This window comes from Venturia canescens, chromosome 3, assembly GCF_019457755.1.
Source record: "Venturia canescens isolate UGA chromosome 3, ASM1945775v1, whole genome shotgun sequence".
Taxonomy (NCBI): Eukaryota; Metazoa; Arthropoda; class Insecta; order Hymenoptera; family Ichneumonidae; genus Venturia; species Venturia canescens.
Genome location: NC_057423.1, coordinates 6,643,664 through 6,661,987, shown reverse-complemented (window position 1 = coordinate 6,661,987; position 18,324 = coordinate 6,643,664). Strand labels below are relative to the sequence as shown.

Genomic DNA, 18,324 nt, shown 5'->3' with positions numbered 1-18,324 from the left:
CTGTATTGTCCGAAGTAAAAGAGGAAACACTTTGTATTCAAATCGTTCTCGAGATAAGGTAGAAAATTAAAAAGTTGAGTGTATACCGCGAGAGAGGCTCAGAGGAGAGACTTTGTATACTTGGATTTATGTATGTATATAATACACGCTTGCACACATAGAGACAAGCACACGTTACTTTGTCGTTTCTTCACATACAGTGCACTCTTCGTCATCGCCTTTGTTATCTTAAATATATGATGTTCCCACACCCCGGAATGATAAACGGGAAAACGAGCTTATTTCATGGTAAAATTCTCCTCAGAACAGCAGATTAGATTCCGTGGTTGTATAGCGTGCGAAGTGCACACAGCCTTTTTCTCTGCAGCTTGTCACTAAGGCGCAAGAGCTTCGTATCGGGGGGGGGGGGGGGGGGGGGGGGAATTGTGTGCAGCGACATGCATGTGGGTCGTGATATTTCGGTGGGAACGTTTTTCCGCCAATAGACAACAATTTTTTCATTTTTTTTATCAGCGGTGTGGTTATGTTCTTTGAATTATTTCGAGGAAAAATTCGATGTTTTCGGAGCCACGATTATCATTTTTCGCTTGGCGGTATTCTGCATTCAGATATCGCCGGCATTCGATGGTCGAATTTCCGGTTCGGGGATTCGCTCCGGGAGGGAAGACGCTCGGTTTTTGTACAACAAAGAAGATTCGTCGAATGGTGAAATGTGTTTTTGGAAACGGAAGCGCTCAGCGACGAGCGTTGAAATTCGGGAGGAAAATCACGGGAGTAAATTGCGAAGAAAAGGCGAACTCGTGTGTCCATTTTTTTCTCGGACTGCGCTCCCCGATTCCGTTTCCCAACGATTGATATCGATCGGGATTTAAAAACCGGACCGGAAACAGACCGCCAGGGCGGTTTATCTTCGACATCTTTGCTGCCATTGTAAGCGCCCATGCGCAGTCACGCACGAGGAAACAAACGAAGAAAAATGTATAAACGAATAAGATCGTTAGTACATTCTTCGTGTATGAATGTACATAAATGAAACGGTGACGTTGAGCGAATAGAGAAATCGATCAGCGGGCGATGGAAACATGCACGTGACAACAACAACAATCGTTGGGCGTGTCTCTTCAACTTTGACCAACCGTTTAAACGTCAAATTCGAACGATTGCGCGTGAAAAATAAATGAGCAAACTCTCCCTCTCTTCCTGAGTCGTGGAAAAGGCCGAATTGTCCAAGTAAAAATAAGATAAATTTCATCCTCGATAAACGGTTCCCCAGCAGTTGACTCGATCGAACAAAATTGCTTTGTGTTTTTGTGACCTAACAATGCAAAAAAGGGAATATAAAAAGGATGGAAACGAGGCAAGGAAGAAGCAGAGGGTGCACCCCGGTGAAGTTGCTCGAAAGAAAAGGGCATGTACAGCAGGGAGGGGGCGAAAGGGATAAGTCGAGATAAAGAATAGGGTTGACGCTCGTGTGTACGTAATAAAAGTCGGAACCGAATGAATCTGCGAAGAGACTTGGACGAGACAGAGGGAGGAAAAAGTTGGATTGAAATTGTTTTCCTTACTTTAAAGTGCAACCTCAAGCCCTTATGACGATAGAAAAAGTTGTCTGGACTCTGAGCCCTCGCACTTTATTCACAATGTTTCAATCCAATTCCCCTTCGCCTGCTCGAACGTTCTTCCCAGCCCCCCCATTGATGCAAACAATATACTTGAGCTCGTGATAAATTGTTCCAACGAATTGGAAAAACGCTTCATGTATGCGCGAATAAACATAACGTTTATGATAAATAATATTCACCTCATAAATAAATGGAAGTAGATCGAAAAATTCTGGAATATATAAAATACGAAAGAGAATATTTTCAATTCCGCATAACTCAGCGTCCTAAATTCATATCGTCGCTCGAAACAAGCGAGCGACGAAACGAGTGAAATATTTGTTTCCCTGCGAACAGGGAGAAACGAGATCACTCCGGAGAAACTAAAATATGACGTGATGGTGTATTTATAGGCTCTGGGAAAATAATTAAATTGCTTCGGAGTAAAACGTGTTTCGTTGGTGGGGATGCCATGTTGCACATCTCGTTTGATGAATTTGACCAGCACACGAGCGAGCTCGCGAAAGAGAAAGAGCATGAAACTTCGAGCACATATACATGTGCAGGCATCACCTAAATTCTTCGAAAGGGGAAGAGAGGGGAAAGATGCGCTCAATGACGGCACGTGTCTCGTTATATTTCGATTTTTCTCTCTCTCTCTCTTTCTCTCTCTTTCGTGGTAGGAACTTGAGCCAAATTCTCTCGAAATAAGAATCTTAAGGAAGTTGAGGCTGTACAGTCGTTTTTTTTACCCAAAAGTGATGACCTGTACCTTTCAAAAGTTAGGCCAGTTTACAGTTTGGCAATGTTGCATACAGTTTAAAGAAAATTTGGGGAAAAAAAGACGAAAAACTGGTGAAAGCTCAGTCGAAAACACGAACGGTGACGATCCTAGCCTCAAAAAACTGCACGGGAAACAGATTATTATTAATATAATCTCAGCAAATCTCCTAATAAATCTGAAAAAATTGACATGATTTAGCAAGCGTTGCTCATGTTGCCCAAAAAATTTCATATTTTTAGCATCATTTTTAACGGAGATATCACTGAATGTGTCTTGACTTCCATAAGATTACATGTTATCTGGCCCAAATTGTTATTGATTTTTCTCAGCAACGACGCTCCTAAACTGTCTGAAAATTTAACTGATTTTTTGTTACACTTCACTTTATAAGATGCAATCGGTTTAAAAGCGGTGACATCATTTTCATTCTAATGCCTCAACTTCCTTAAGTAGCAAATTTTCGTGCATCGATGAACCGAGTTATTCTGCAAGAGAACGACAGGTGTTTCACTATAGGAGAAAGAGAGAGGAGGGCAAGGAGGGGATGGAAGAATTTTGGCATCTGGTGTTGAATCTCCTTAAGAAGATAAATAAGGGCTAAAGGTGGTAGGGGAAAGCGTTGAGTTTGAAGCGAGCGAGTTGGTCGAGTCTGGAGGCTCAACGTCCGATTGACAGTGCAATAATTCTCCGCGTTGCTATTTGGTTCACTGTGCGAGTGCTTTCGAAAAAAATACGATACTTTAGTTGGCAATCAATCATTCTGCATTGTGTTGCCCGGAGCTCTAATTCGATTCCGAGAAACGAGTTTGTTCACAATAAATATGCGGGGAGAAAGTGGAGCGTCCGGAAGGCTCAAAAGTTACGAACCGGTTCGCGTGTATCTGCTTTATAAAATAATTATTCAACGAATTCTCCATCAGTTTTTAATCCAATGATTTTTCCATCGGAACGGAATCGCATGTTGGGGGGCCCAACAAAGCGGTTGGGCTTCTTTCACCGAAGCACATTTTTTTCATTCACGCGTGCGCCATTTTTCTTGAAAATCAATCGATTGGAGAACGCGTGCCTTCCAAAATGGCGCTGGAATCGAGCTATCGCCACGTATTTGATACACGTAGAAACAAATAAGTCGAATAGCCGTTGCGATAAGTGCGAGCAGGCAATTTCTCTATTTCTAAATCAACAATTCCAACGTTGAAATCATGAGATTTCTCAGAACGATAAAAAATAAACGAATTCATGTTAAACTAATGCGATCGAGAAGAGATTATAAAAATGAGTGTATCACGAGAAATTTCTAGGACTCGTAACAACTCGTTCGATTGCTGATAACATCGGTTTTTATCTTTCCTCGTGCGCAGCGGACAATGACTCACCCGAGTTTTCCAAGAACACGTGTAAAATTATTTTTTCTCTTTCACCATCATAACGTTTCAAAACTCGAGGTTCACACATTTACTGTTAGCGTTTGAGGAGACCAAATTTGCGTGTATTTTTCATTAAACTTTCCGTGACGTCAACGATTTTATTTCACGACCACCGTTTTGAATAGAAATTAACGTTTTTTATTCTGAAACATTGCAGCGAAGCGAGAATGTATTTTGGATAAATAGTCAAAAAACGGCGATGGAGCTAAAGGAGAAGAAAACGAGGAAAAAAACGAGAAATAATGACGTCCCAAAACACCTGATGACACGCACCTGTACAAATTTCACGACACCTGTTCCTATCGACGGAATTCGAAAGGGTCGCGCAGGCTCGAAAGTGTCTCGAGACCTGCTCGGCTCTTTTTTTTCGACGTTGAAGAAAACTATTGAAAAAATAAAAACGGAGAAGCCAGAAATAATGGAAATGGAGGAAAAATTTGATTGCCTCTCATGGCAAAAAGCTTTAATTAAAGGAACCTCAAGGGGTTTTATGTTGCGCTATATAGGGAAAAGTTGGACCGAAACTCTTGGGCGATCGCTCCGCTTGTTTCATCGTTCGAACAGTCTGAAACAAATCGAGGGTAGGTAAAAAAAAGGGATAAAAATGAAGGGATAACAATCGAGCTTGATTTTCTGAGTTAAATTTACCTCGGAACAATAGTTTGAGTATAAATTTTCTAAATCCAAGCTCCGCGACCGAGATTACACCGAGGTAGCTACGAAATTGAGGAAAAAGTTTTCCAATTGGTTGGAGCGGATATTGAAAAGAGTGAGAGAGAGAGAGAGAGAGAGAGAGAGAGAGAGAGAGGAAACGAGAGAAAGAGAAAAAGGGATGAAAAATTTCATAGCAAAGTTTGAATGGCCTGACGAAAAAAATATAGCGATGGAGGTGAAAAAAAGGCTGCAGAGTTTTTATCGTAGCTACGACTTTGATGGAGAGCTGGTGGGGGCTCGAGAAACGAAGAAAGGAGGGAAGCGAAGAGAAAGAGAAAGAGAAAGAGAGCGAGAGAGAGAGAGGGATGTAATGATACGTAACGTGCTCGAGCACGGCTTGTGGGAAATTTCCATCGACTCTCCACCAAATTGCCACTTAAAATTCCTCCGACACAGTTATTTATGTTCCGTCCACTAACTAACCATAGAGTTGAAGAGATCGAGCTAGCACGATTGTAAATCGACCCGACAGACAGCAGGAATAACGTGGTAACCGAAAAAAACTTCATCATTTGGAAAAAAAATCAAATTTTACAACAACGAATACCAAAAAGGGAAACAAAAGTTCTCAATGCTCGATCAAATTTTCAAACAAGCTCGAAAAAACTCCCGATTTTTGCAATTCTTTTGGGGAAAACATACGAACAAAATTACACTGAACATAAAAAATTGACGGCCACTAAAAAGGGCTGGAAGACAAATGGAAAAAGGACTAATAAAAAGAGCGATCGCTTTGGAACACTCTTGTTTTCATCGCTTCAAGGAAGTTCACGCGAATCGCTAATGGACTTTGAAAATTTCAACTTTAAGAGTTGAAATTTGGGAATATGCTAGAAACATACACCGCGTGCATGAAATGGGATCCTCCCAACTTTCAAGAGCCAAAAACGAGAATAAGAAAATATAATGTTTTTAAATATCAATGATGTTTTGAGAAAGCCCTGTTACCGGTGAAAATAATTTGGGAATGGATAAATAAAAAGACTCATTTGAGATTAACGAGTAATAACGACACAAACGGCGGAAGGTTTGTCAACAGCATGAGCCAGCTGGTTTAAAATATAGATATGTATACGCGTGGTGAAAAGAAAATGGCTGTTGTCACATTTTGCTTAACGATTTAACTACGAATCGCTATAATTATATTAAAAATCGTTCAATCTCAACAAATAAAAAGTTACACATTATTTTAATAATTGCGAGAATAAAATATAATAATCTGTTCTTTGATGATGAAAAGAGCAAAAAAGTTCAGTAGCTTTTTCGAATCACAAGTAACGCATGATCTTTCTCAATATTTTATAAACATCGATTACATTGTTTTTCCTACTCTCCCACTGAGAGACTCAATGAAACACAGAAAGTGAGACAAAGAGAGTCGAGAAAAAAATAAAAATGAAAGATAAAATGCGCACCGTAACACTCGCGGCGATGGTCGCGAAGACTGCAAAAGTTTCATGCCTCTCCTTCGAAGGTAGTTGAAACTCGATTTTTTTCATTCGCTACTATATATTTCCCGGACAACGTATAAGGGGTAATGTTGAGGTAGCCAAGTTTCACTGCGCAAAAATAACAGCAATAATAACGAGAGTAATAATAATAATACTAACAATAATAACGTACTGGAGTAATGACGAAGCGTTGGGGATTCAGATTTTGAGAGCCATGAGCGCGTAATCCTTCTTTTTTTCATTTACCTTTTTTGCGGTAACGAAAAAGAAACACAACAGCAGGTAAGCCGGAGCGAAAACGCCACGACTACGACGTTCCCCTCCGTCTTATTTTTTTCCTTGCTCCTGACAATTATATGTACGAGCAAAAGGGTCGGCTGTACTATTGATTCGAGGGACCCTTTCCTGGAGGAGCAACAATGCAAAGTGTTGTGCATCCGAACACCATGATTATCGAGTAACAAGGAAAGATCTTTGCTGAAAATAATTCAGTAAGAAAAATGTACCAACGTGCATTATTTATTCTCTTTTCAATCGAAATAGTCTCGAGGTGAGTGTATAAAGTGTGAAAGAAAAATCGAAATTTCCTGAGCTTTCGTCCGAGCTAAGATCGTCAAAGACGAAAGCGATGATGACCGCGAGATTAATGAAAACTTGACTGGAAGAACACCGTGTAACGATTACGTTTCTCGAGCGTTTCTTCTTCACTCGAAAGAGCGCGGCGTCAATGAGCATTTCCGAGGAACGACGAGAGTCAGTACACTCGTGACAATGCAGTGTCACAGCGGTATATGAACGTACATCTTCGAATGTGCAAGAGAGTTGCCGAGGGCGAGAAGAAGTTGGGACGAGAGTGGACGAAGGGGAGAGAAAATATTGAGAGGAATTCGTTCGCTTCTCTCCAGTTTTTCCGTGGTTTCTCAGGATGCTTTTGTACAGTGGTGTGTATACGTGTGTGAGTGTGTGTACGCGGGTCTCGTTCCCACCCTCCAATTTCCTCTGCCCCTCCTCCCTCGTGCTCTCTTCATCAAGGTATTTTCCGAAAACACGTTTTCTTTGGCAAACACGACGAGATTCATACGTATTCATGGGATTGCATAAAGCGCACGAAGAGCTTTACTTTTTTGACACACCGCGTGTCAAACAAGCGCACGGTGACGCGAGGGAATACAACGAAAGCGGAGAGGGGGAGAGAAAAAATGGTAAAAAACGGTGCGAGGGAGTGGGAGGAGAGAGTGGGAACGAGGAACTACGTTTGTCAAAGAGATCTCGTCTTTTTATAGTGTTAATTGCAATTAAAAGTATAAAACAGCCTCACGTTACATCAAAGGTTTAATGGATACGGCAGGAAAGGTGGGGAGACGAAGGATAAAACAGTGTAGCAAGACTGCTCGCGCGGCAGTCCGGGGCGGGGGATAAACCGGAAAAAGTGCGCGAATTATCATTGGCGCAAGCGCTGTGTCTTTCTCCATTATCACCATGAGCAAGCTTCATTTTTGTTTTTATTCTTCCGCTCCCAAGAGCAGTCCGAGTCCACGTGAGAAGGGAGGGGGGGAAAACGGTTTGACGTTTGCTCCGATTACGGAGACGGCACAAGGGGAATCGAGGGGGGGTCAAAGTTGCAAGGAAACGTTACCGATGAGAGGATATGCGTGAATATTCTTAGGGATCAAACGAGAAATGAGGAACAGCAATGAAAAAACGCGGGAGCAGCAGCAAGACTGTGAAAATGGGAGTTTAACGAAGAGATGAAAAGCGAGGAGGGATTGTTTAAATTTCATTATAGCGAAGAGGAACAGCAGAGCTGGGCGGATCGAGGGCTTGCACAGACAGAAATAAAGACGAGTATTTATTTCCCTCATTGTTATATTCCATCATCATTTTCTCTTCGACTTGCTCTCCTTTCGTACACACACACACGTACGAAAATGGGAGGGAATATAAATTCAGCGGAATTCCCTGGGATTCCCGATCGATCGACGTTTACATTGAGAGTGCTTCGTTAACTCCCATTTTTATTTCAATTCTCGCTGGTTTTTTTTCCTCCCGCTCGATTTATATGGATTACAACTGTCGCGTATTTCTAGTTGCGCTCGTTCTTTCTTCATTTTTCCTTCTTGTTCGCGCGTCTCGTTGCAACAATATTTTGTCCCTGGGACGACGCTCGTCCTCGGAGCACAAACATTATTGCCCGTCGATCGGTTACTTCGCTGGGCTCCCCGCCCCTGAACTCCTTCGAACCACCGCATTTCACGCCGAATATTCTTTTTTGATCCTGCGCCTCCACCATCCTTTACAATAATCGAGAGCAGCAGGCTTTTTCGAGGGAAAAAAATCGCTGAGTTAAGCCGCGTGAAGCGAAAGAATAAGAAATGCAACTTTTCAAATTCCTCGTTTCGGGTTACGGGAGTGCGCGCTCTCGTCGTCGGGGCTCTCCAAGAATTTCGAACAGAAATTTAGCTCCCTTTCGCTTGGCGTAACAAATGCGTGAATAATCCTTCAAGTTCACCGAGTTTGACGAAATCATTACGAATTAATGCGATTCCTAGAACTATTAGTATCCATCAAGAACGAATCAGCACCAAGAAATTTTGTAAATGGATCGTCCAAACTTTTGTCGTTTTTCGGGATCCTCAATAACCTCGCTAGAAATAACCTGGTAAAATAACCAACGAACAAAATGTAACCATGAACCCAAACGAATAAACAAACAAATAAAAACACACACACGCGCGCGCGCGAACCTACCAATACGAAGGAAAAAAATCGCAGGGTGGGCGTGTTCTCGAGACGTTGAACATGTTAAGAACAATAAACAATAAATTAATAATCAAGCATTTCGAATCTGTTAATGAAAATCCCGCAAAGAGTTTCATATTTATCCGCAATTAATATTTCAAATAAATATTTCAATTATTCTCCATATTCCAGTCATTTCTAATAACTTCAAGGTCATTTCGAATATGTAGATTATTATTTTCGTGGTTATTTCATCGGTTTTATTTGCTCACGGTTATTTTACGAGGTTATTTCGGCCGGGCACCGTTTTTCTGAAGAAAAACATCATTTTGACTGAATATTTTATCCGCAAAATGAAAAGCGATAATAAAAACAGAAAAAACATTATTTTCAGTAGCATAAAACTGCGATCATATTTTCCAGAGATATGCAACGATGCATCGTGACACGAGTTGTGAGTTTTCAATATCACGAAAAAGTTAGCATATCGCTAGGAGATAATAGCTCACAATTATGTTGCGCAGAATGAATATTCACATTGTAGAGAAATGATTGCGGCGTGAACGGCAATTAATTGTTGAAAAAATACGAGCTCGGTGGATGTTCCTTAGCGCGCGGTAACTCCGGTGAAAAATTCATCAAGAATACCATTGCGACAAGCTGTGCTGGCCTGAAATAATTGCCCGGATAAAATAACTATTTGTCACGAAGTGTCGTTAATTGCGGCTGAGGAAAGAGGAAAACGATATTCGTCATTTTCATTTCTTCACGATAATTATTCATCATTATTTTCTGTTATATTCCCATGCCCCTTTCTCACTCGCTCTTTAATGATGGCGAGTAATGCACACGCGATACAGAAAAACCACGTTGGAATCTGTCCCTCCGCCCTCCTCCTCCTCCTCCCACCCAGCACCTTTCCTCGCTCTCCGTTTCTCTCTCTGCTCCTCTCGACTCGACATTAAAATGTATGCCGCCGCGACCAACGTCCGATTAAAATGACTCTCTATTCATAATACACGCTGAATAATAAAGAACTGAATTTCATTTCGATTAAGCATGAATCGAGCAAAGGAGAGAATGTTCTTTCGTACATAAAGACACACAAAGACACACGTGTGCGGAGAACATACACGAAAAGGTATTGATTCCTGACCAGACAGAGTCGATTGATTTCTTTTTCTTTCTCGTTCGCTCTTCCTCTCTTTTTCTCCCTTCCTCCATCCCCCCTTCTCCGTCTTCCTTTGCAAATCGATCGTTCTGAATGGAGACGTTAATTATCGGTGCAATACGCCAACGAATGCTCTCGTAATTGCTGAGAGGGAAAATATATTAAATACAGAGATGTGTATACAGACATGCACGTTGATTACGTCATGCCTCGGGCCTCCTGGTGCCCTTGTAGGCCTTCAAGGACCCCTACCATTCGCCAGAATCGATTTTAGCAGCTCGCGCACATTAAATCTGCGCATTGTTACAGTCTCGATCTTCCCTCGGCCTGTTCAAACTACCCCAACCCACAGCTCCGACCGCGAGAGTGCGAGTGCGTTCCCTTTCGGGGCGCTTTAACCTTTAATTCGAGTAATTGGATGAATTCCCTAAATTACTCGATAAATGATAAATCCCAGAGATTCTCCCTGTAAATTATTGTGTAATAACCAAAATTTACAAACTTCCGTGAATACCGTGGTTCGTACTAGCATGATTTATGATGTCGCAGCGATAATCATATCGCGCAGCGCTGATTGCTGGATATTAGTCAAGCGCGTTGAATCGAGGGAGCAGGATCTATTTTTTATGTAATTCCGTAGTTTCGTCACAGCCCTTGGTCCTTTTTCCCCCATCTCCGGCCAACTTTTGCCACCGTAAAATGGTTATTAATTTCAATTGGATGTACTCCACAATCAGAAAAAAAGTAGCCGGAAATTAATGAAATAAAAACACGAAAAGACGAGGTCTCAAAACTTCGATCGAACTTTGACGGACTCGCGAAAAAGTTTTCAGTTACGTCATCATCAAAATGAAAAAGAAAAGATTCTCAGCTTTTAGGACACGAAATTTTCATTTTTTTCGTCTCTTCGGAGAAAATCGAAAAAATCTGTTCTGCCCAACGACCGGAGTTCCATCTTCGGATGTGCTTGATCACGATTTTTTTATAAAATTACTTCTGCCATCATTTTTTTTCAATTGCTCAATTTTTCTGGTACAACCGTTAATAATCGATAGAAGGAAAGCGAATCCGAAATTAGGGAAGGAGCAATATTTAGCTACGACAATCGCTGCATTCATTTTTCAAGGTCCTTTGAGAGCTGGGCAAAGAAAAAACAGGAGAGACGTACAAAATACAAAACAGCGAGCTGCTCCGGCGCGTCAATCCGTTTTATGGATCCACGAAGAACGAGCCTAACGATTGAGTGCAGAGGGGGGAAGAAAAGGAACCGAAAAGGAGAGCAAGAGAATTTTTGTTTCTCGGCCAGTATTTTTTCAATGAATTTTACGGACTCGATTAATTAAACCAAATATTATTATTAAACGAGAAAGAGAAAGAGAGAGAGAGAGAGAGAAGGATAGACGGAGAGGGGAGCAGAGAAAAGTACCGGAAGTTGTTACAGGCCGTTGCTCGAAGCAATTTCTATTCGCTCGTCCCACCTGCTCGTTCGCTATCAAGCCCCTCGAATCGCCATTAGCAACGAGCTATAATTTTTCAAATTTTCTCATTTCATTCCGCCTTCGAAATGGAATAATAAGGAAAATGAAAAAATAATACGAGTGCCAATCAGGACGTGCATTGTCTGAGAAGGAAAATAAAAATCAAGAGAAAAGAAAAGGAATCAAAACGACGTGAAAAAAATGCGTAAGGTCGAAAAGGGAAACGATTCAACGAGCAGCGTTTCTTGCGAAGGGCGTAGAGATCGTGAAAACGCACTCTGAAACGAGAAGAGCCAAGTATAGGCTCGATGGAACCAACAGATGTTTATACCTGCGAGGGGTCTCGATTTTTCTTAAGGGATATTTTATATCTCCCTTGAGCACGGTCAAAAAATCCCCGAGAACGTAGCCCCCGACGATTGGTTATTCCAACGTTCGATGCCCCCTCCCCCGGATTTTTCTCCGACGTCGTCTCGCCCTCGCAAGTATTTTAGCGTTCGAAAAGCTTGAAATAGAAAAAACCACCGAGTCCAAACCGGTATTTCATATTTTCATCAGCGACTAAAGTTCCTTGAAGGAAGAAAAAGATAAAAATGTTCCTCCTTCCTTTTCTCTCCTCCGTAGACGGGTCTCGGTTGTTTCACAGTTCACGACATTCATTCGTATATCTACAAATATTCTTATAAACCACGACTGCCTTTTTACGAGCAAGATGCAACGCGGTTCACATTCCTCCACCGCTCATGACGCTCCTCACAAAATGTACATATTGTACCGTAACATTTAATTTGCACATAAACATCAACGTATGAGACATTCCAAAGGACGTTAAGAAGCCATTTTACCAGCTACGTTCAACCGCATCTTACAAAAATCAGTGTAAACACTATTAATTACGAATTAAGTTACGTTCGCCCGCGCGCAATTATCTCGGAATGTTGAAAACATTTTGTAATCGCCAAGTGTCATTTCAATTTCAAATTCGCTCGGCGAATGAGAATGTATAATAAAAATTAATGTTTCATGATTGACAGCACACTCGAATCGATCGTGCAACGTGTCTCGCGCGTATAATTGACCCAATTCTCCCTATCGCGTAAAACAATCTCCATCCCGACACGGAAAATGATGATTTTAACGTTACTTCAATTAGTTTATTCCTCGAAAGTAACTGCACAAACAACTTGGCGTTAAAGAATCCGATAAAAAGTTTTTTATGCGCGTGTTAAACGACTCGAACGGTTGTAATTGTGTATTTATTCGGCTCGGAGGTCGCTCAACATGCGCGTTTTGTGAGGGCAAAAGGGAAGGATCAACTGCGAGTCGTAAACGCTTATTTCAAAGATCCGAAGACTGCGGAATGGCCGATTGCAGCGCGTTTTATGGCGCAGTCATGTCCAGTGTGAGAAGCTCAGGGCTTCCTTCGTCGTCGTACAATATTGTGAATACGTTTTTTCCACCGGAGAAAATGAACAAAGAGGTAGAAACTCGTGATTAAAGGGTCGTTCGGCGTGACCTGAACGCTCGACGTCTGAGGTCGTTGAGAGAGAATTTTTTCCAATTTTCTACCTGCGAACGCAACATTTGTCTATTCCGAGGCTCGACTACGAAATTGCGGAGAAAAAAGTTGATCGGAAAAAGCTGCTGCGTGTTTTCGTTCCGCAAATTTTTCATACCAAACTTCTCGATCAAAACGATTCGCGTTTGGAGGAAACTTTGAAAAAGGTCAACAGAAATTGAAACGTTTCGTTGGTGGCTCGACCGAGAACCAGAAAAAAAAAGGTCAGACTCGATCCTCCTCGGAATTGGAAGGTAGCGTCATCTGTCGCCGAACGAAAATTGAGAGTCGATTTTTATCGGCGTGAAGAGAGGAGAGCAAAAGAAAAATGGGAACGAGGTTGTTGTGCTGATAACAAAAAAACGGAGAATAGAATGATGGACGAGCTTTCCGTCTTCGTTCGAACATGTAAAAACCGATAAATACAGAATATAAAAAATGAGGAGAAAAATGAACAGGGAAAAAGTCTTTGAAAAAGTAGCAATCCTATTTACGAGAACGAAGAGACCGAGGTCGGGTTAAAATTGGAAAGAGGAACACTCGCTCGTTCGATAAGGCCTCTCGATTACGATTTTCATTCCAGATAAAAGAAACAATAGCTGCGAAGTGATGACAGAACAGTCCAACGACGGGGGGTACCGAGGGACGAGACGAAAGAGCCGCGGTTGCACGAGGGTACGCAAGGAACGTTGGGAGAGTCGTTTTTGCACAGGACGTTGACAAAGTGTGTCTGTTTTCACCCTCGACGAGAGCTCTCTCCAACGATTACTTCAACTTTTTCATTAGTTTGGAGAATTGGATAATTCGCGATGCACTGGAAGCGGGGCCTCGAATTTTGCTTTGTTCGACAAAAGCAGCAGCTCCATTTCGGGAATTTACATTTTCAGTGTAATTCGTCGAGGGATCAAAACTGCGTGTCGAATCTTGCAGTCCCTCCGGATTCAATGAATTTTGAAGAATATTTAGTTTGGAGGAATATAAATGTTGGAAAGAGTGTGATGAGCGTTGGAGAATTCATGGAAATTGAGAAAGCTCGAGAACGTGAAGATACAATTTGTTTTCGTGACAATTGATGTTTACTTAATCGCTGATAAACAACAATTCAATAAAATGTTCAACGATCAATAATTTATGGCTCGATTGGAATATTAAATTATCGGGATGGGAGTAGTTCGAAACGTATTTGCATTATTAATTATGTATGTCGCGAGAGCGAGCAAAACAAGTAGCAAAGTGCAACTGGAATGACTGAAACTGCATATTTTCCTCGTGTATCTTCGACGACTTTATTTGCGCACGTTCTCGAATGAAATATTCTAGAAAATAGTTGAGGAATCGAGGAAGGAAAACATGCAACGTCGAGTTATTGGAAAGGTCAAATAATCCAGAGAAAATGTCTTATTCGATAGAGACTTTGAAGATGATTAATAATTTTGATGGAAAAAGTTGCAACGTCATCGACTACTGCGCCACTGGCAAGTAAAATTCAACGAAAAGAACATTATAAAATTCGTTCGCTTCGAGTTTGAGCGTGAGTCACAGTTGGTAAGTGGTTCTGGTTGATGGACGATAAGATGGCGCCACCGAGTTAACGGAGCCGAGAGAAAAATAGAGAGAGAGAGAAAAGTGGTTCGGTGGCATGGGAGCAGCCGCAGGAGAGTTTACAGCACGACGTGACGCTTTTTGGTTATGCCAGATGTTTTTTACCCCTCCTCCTTCCCATGCCGTTGATTCCGAGCGAGTTTTTCCTTGGAGGAATCTCATCTCGAGATTTGAGACTCGGACTCGGGCATCGAGCGAAACGTGGCGATCGAATTGAGGTTATTTAATGGAAAATCGACTTACCGGCGCAGCCAGACACGTGGAGAGAATGAAATCCAGTTTAACACCGGTGTACACTGTCACAGGGGCTTTTTAATAAGATAATAAATTCCTCCTGACGATGACTGGTTAACCTTTGCGGCATTTATTTGATATTTTATTGCCGCAAATAAACGCTAATCCTTGCGTTGTCACACTTGGAAAAACACCGTTTCACACTTGTCGCAGTTTCACACAATGATTGAATATGTTAACAAAAAGGTGAGGAATCGACGATCGGAAAAACAGATGTGACGATAAAATAAAAATAAAATATATCGCGCTGAAATTCACTCGCTTTGAAAGCGTAACATTGACGAATGACGTGTCGATGAAAAGTGCTGCACGCACTCCCTTCTCCGGCACTCGTGTTCGCTCTCACCCGCGATATTTCAATTCACGTTCAACAAACTTCTTTTTATTATCGATAATATTTCTGCTTCGCTCGGTTATTCCGTTAATTTTATTATTCACTGTCAAATTATTCGATCAACACGAGTAACAACCGCGTATTTCGACGTTCACGAGAGAAAGAGAGGGAGAGTGAAAAAGCAGAGAGAATTGGAAAAAAACGTGGCACGGTGGACGTCTCGTGGCGCGGCGAAATCGAAACGATACAACGCACGCTCCTCTCGTGACGGTTGGCGCGGGAATGAGTGGAGAGCGGCGTTCGTGGCACACCCTTGGTGGGGGAACCTATCAGCGGTGGGGGAAAGAAAGCGAAGAGAGAGAGAGAGAAATAGGAGCGGTGGGGGGCAGGCAATGTGTGGACGACAGGAAGGGGATTCCCCGTTGAATTGACGGGGGAATTTTCACGTTTATTACAAGTGGGGATGGCTCGTTGGGAGGGGTTGGCCCGCGCGGCGTTCGGCGTTGGCGAACATTTGTCCCGCTCCTTGAGCCTCCGCTACAATTCATGAAGAACTATTTTTGTTTTCACTTAATCGTTGTGATGCAACCCTCGTACAATAACATCTGACGAGATTTTTCAAACGCCGTTTCTACGTTATTTCATTCGAAGAGCTCATCTCACAATGCCGAAGCTCGAATAATTCTGAACAAAACGATGCGACAACGAATCTCCATCCGTTTTGCGCGCTCGTTAAAAATTCATTCTCACACTAAAGCGTTCATCCCTTTATTTACTTCCGGAAAATCAGGTTGACGCGTAGTAGCACAGAATAAAGATGAAGTAAGCGGGTAATACGGCGCACGGAAGCCGCGAGGGTGCGTTTGGGTGTACGAGGGTCGTCGAGGATTTGGCAAACGGGCTGGATGGATTTGACAGGCCCAGACAGATTATCCCGATTGACGTGGCGACGATTGGCTCAAAGCCGCCGTTTGCTCTGGAGAGAGATGAATGGCAAAATATTTCGTGGTCCTTACTCAACCACTGTACGAATTCACGCGTTTACATACGTATATATTCGCAGCCCAAAACCCCCCGGTGGGAGTTTCCTCTTTCTCCCTTCCGCGCTTACCACCGAAGCGGAATCAAAGTTGAAGAGGTCACCTACCAAAAGCCCACTAAATTATGCAGCCCACCAAATGAATCCTTCATCATAATTCGAGAAACTTGCACATCCAATGAATTATCGTTTAACGCTCGTACCAACTTTCATGAAAAATGGTACTCGAGTGTTTTTGGCGAGTGAATCGAGTTTTGAATGTCATGCGGACCGTCGTTTTTCCTCTTTCTGTACAAAGTTAGTTTTTTTTTTTTATTTTTCAACACTCTTGTAAATCGGCTTGTACGTTGACGACTTACGATAAAAATATTCACGTTTTTTGGAGCGCAGTGTCGAAGCTCTCAAATCCGCTTTACATTTTTCAACGCTTCCGATTTTCATCTCAATTGATATCTTTACGAAGGTGTTTCTGGGTCGGGTGGGAGTAACGATTTTCAAGGGTCAATTGATTTGCTACTATAGTAGGACGTGCTCGATTTGAGAAAAAAATATAGTTGCGTGTGGTCGAGAGCAGCGAAAATTGTTTTTCAAGTTTTTCCTGAATTTTTGGAGTAAATTCGCCGGAAATTCGTTGTCTCGAGATTCCTGGATAATTGAATGAAAGTTTAAGAGCACGGCCGAGAAACTTTCTCCGATCGCGTAACTATTTTTGATTGTGTTGAGGATTAAAAATGTCAACCGAGTCAACGTCAACGATTACGTAACTCAGCTGTTGTATGAGAAAGCCATTGAATAAGATTTGAAAACGATGATAAACGCCAAGAAAAATGCTCGGAAAAGTGTTCTCCATCGTTCTAAAGCAAATATTGAATTTTGAGATGTTGAAGGGTTTCAGGGCGGACGAAAAATGGTCGAGATAAGACTCGACACACTTGACCGACAAGCAGAGAAGAAATATATATATTTCTAAGTTCACTGCAGCGTGGAATTTTCAGTACGATACTCGAATGCAGCATAATGAAAGGCACTTGAAAAGAAAAGAAGGACGGAGGAAAAGAAACGTAGGGGAATGAACATTAGTCATGTTTCATTAGAAATACCATCGCTCTACACAAGCAGTGGTGGAACTTCGGACCCTAAAATGAGAAGAAAAAATAAACAAGATATAACCGGTTTGAGATTTTTTCCTTCTCGACGCTCCGTTCGGACAATAACAAACCGATCTCACAATCGTTTTTCATGGGGATAAATTCGAAGGAAATTCCGATACTATATTCAGCCGTATTTCAAAAGATTCTAAATTTCAATTCATTATTCTTTTCACATTTACAGCACCACATTTTCACCATTCTTTGTTGAAACCCAAAAAAATTGCTGTTTTATAATAATTTTTCATTTCGAAATGACTTTTTTGTTGAATCAGAATTTGTGGCGTCAAGAATTTTTGATTTCTTGAACGCCCGAGAATAAATGGGAACGGGAAAATGCCAAAAAAGCATAAAACGTGAAAAAAAAACTACGCAAATCTTCAACATCGTAGAAGCAACTTTTTCGAACACCCGAATATTTCTAGAAGCCACGAGGAATGAAAATTCGGGCAAATAGAAGTAAAATGACGAAAAATTTACGGACGGCGGGGGATGCGGGAACGAGCGTGCAAATCGTATAATAATAAAAACAGGAAACATAATAACAATGATTGAGGGAAAAGTACGAAAGTACGATATTAAAAGCAGTAATATTAAATATAAATAGTGTTCGTATATACACGTGAAAAAGCTGTGTAAACGACAGGGGAATTCATATTCTCGTTATACCGATATGTATTGTACGAAAGAGGAAGTAGAACGAGAGGAGAAAGAGAGCAAGGAAGAGAAGAGGGCCGAGGAGGCAGGAGGGCAAGAGGAGCTTGAGGACGAGGAGTGAACGAAGAGGAGTGAAGGGAGGGTACACCGCGTTATTACGTTTCCACGTAGACGTCATGGGAGGGCTTTAATTTCAGAAGTATTCAAATTTATTTAAATCCAATTTCCTGGGCTTCCATATTAAATCCGTTGTGTCGTAGCTTCTCCTCTTCTCTCATTCTTCACCCCCACTCCCTCCGATCCTTGCCCCTTCCCCTAATTTTCTGA

The 18,324-nt window shown here is 41.8% G+C and overlaps 1 protein-coding gene across 3 annotated transcripts in view; it reads right to left on the bottom strand.

Annotated features, from left to right (window-relative positions):
- LOC122408234 (TOX high mobility group box family member 3-like) overlaps window positions 1–18,324 on the bottom strand; it is a 187,099-nt gene that overhangs the window by 62,859 nt on the left and 105,916 nt on the right. Inside the window, exon 1 of one of the 3 annotated variants that reach the window (XM_043414901.1) lies at window positions 14,769–15,423. The exons of the other annotated variants lie outside the window; for them this stretch is intronic. The gene's annotated coding sequence lies outside the window, so the exon portion shown is untranslated. Of the gene's footprint in view, window positions 1–14,768; window positions 15,424–18,324 lie in introns of those variants that run through there. 3 annotated transcript variants of the gene reach the window in all.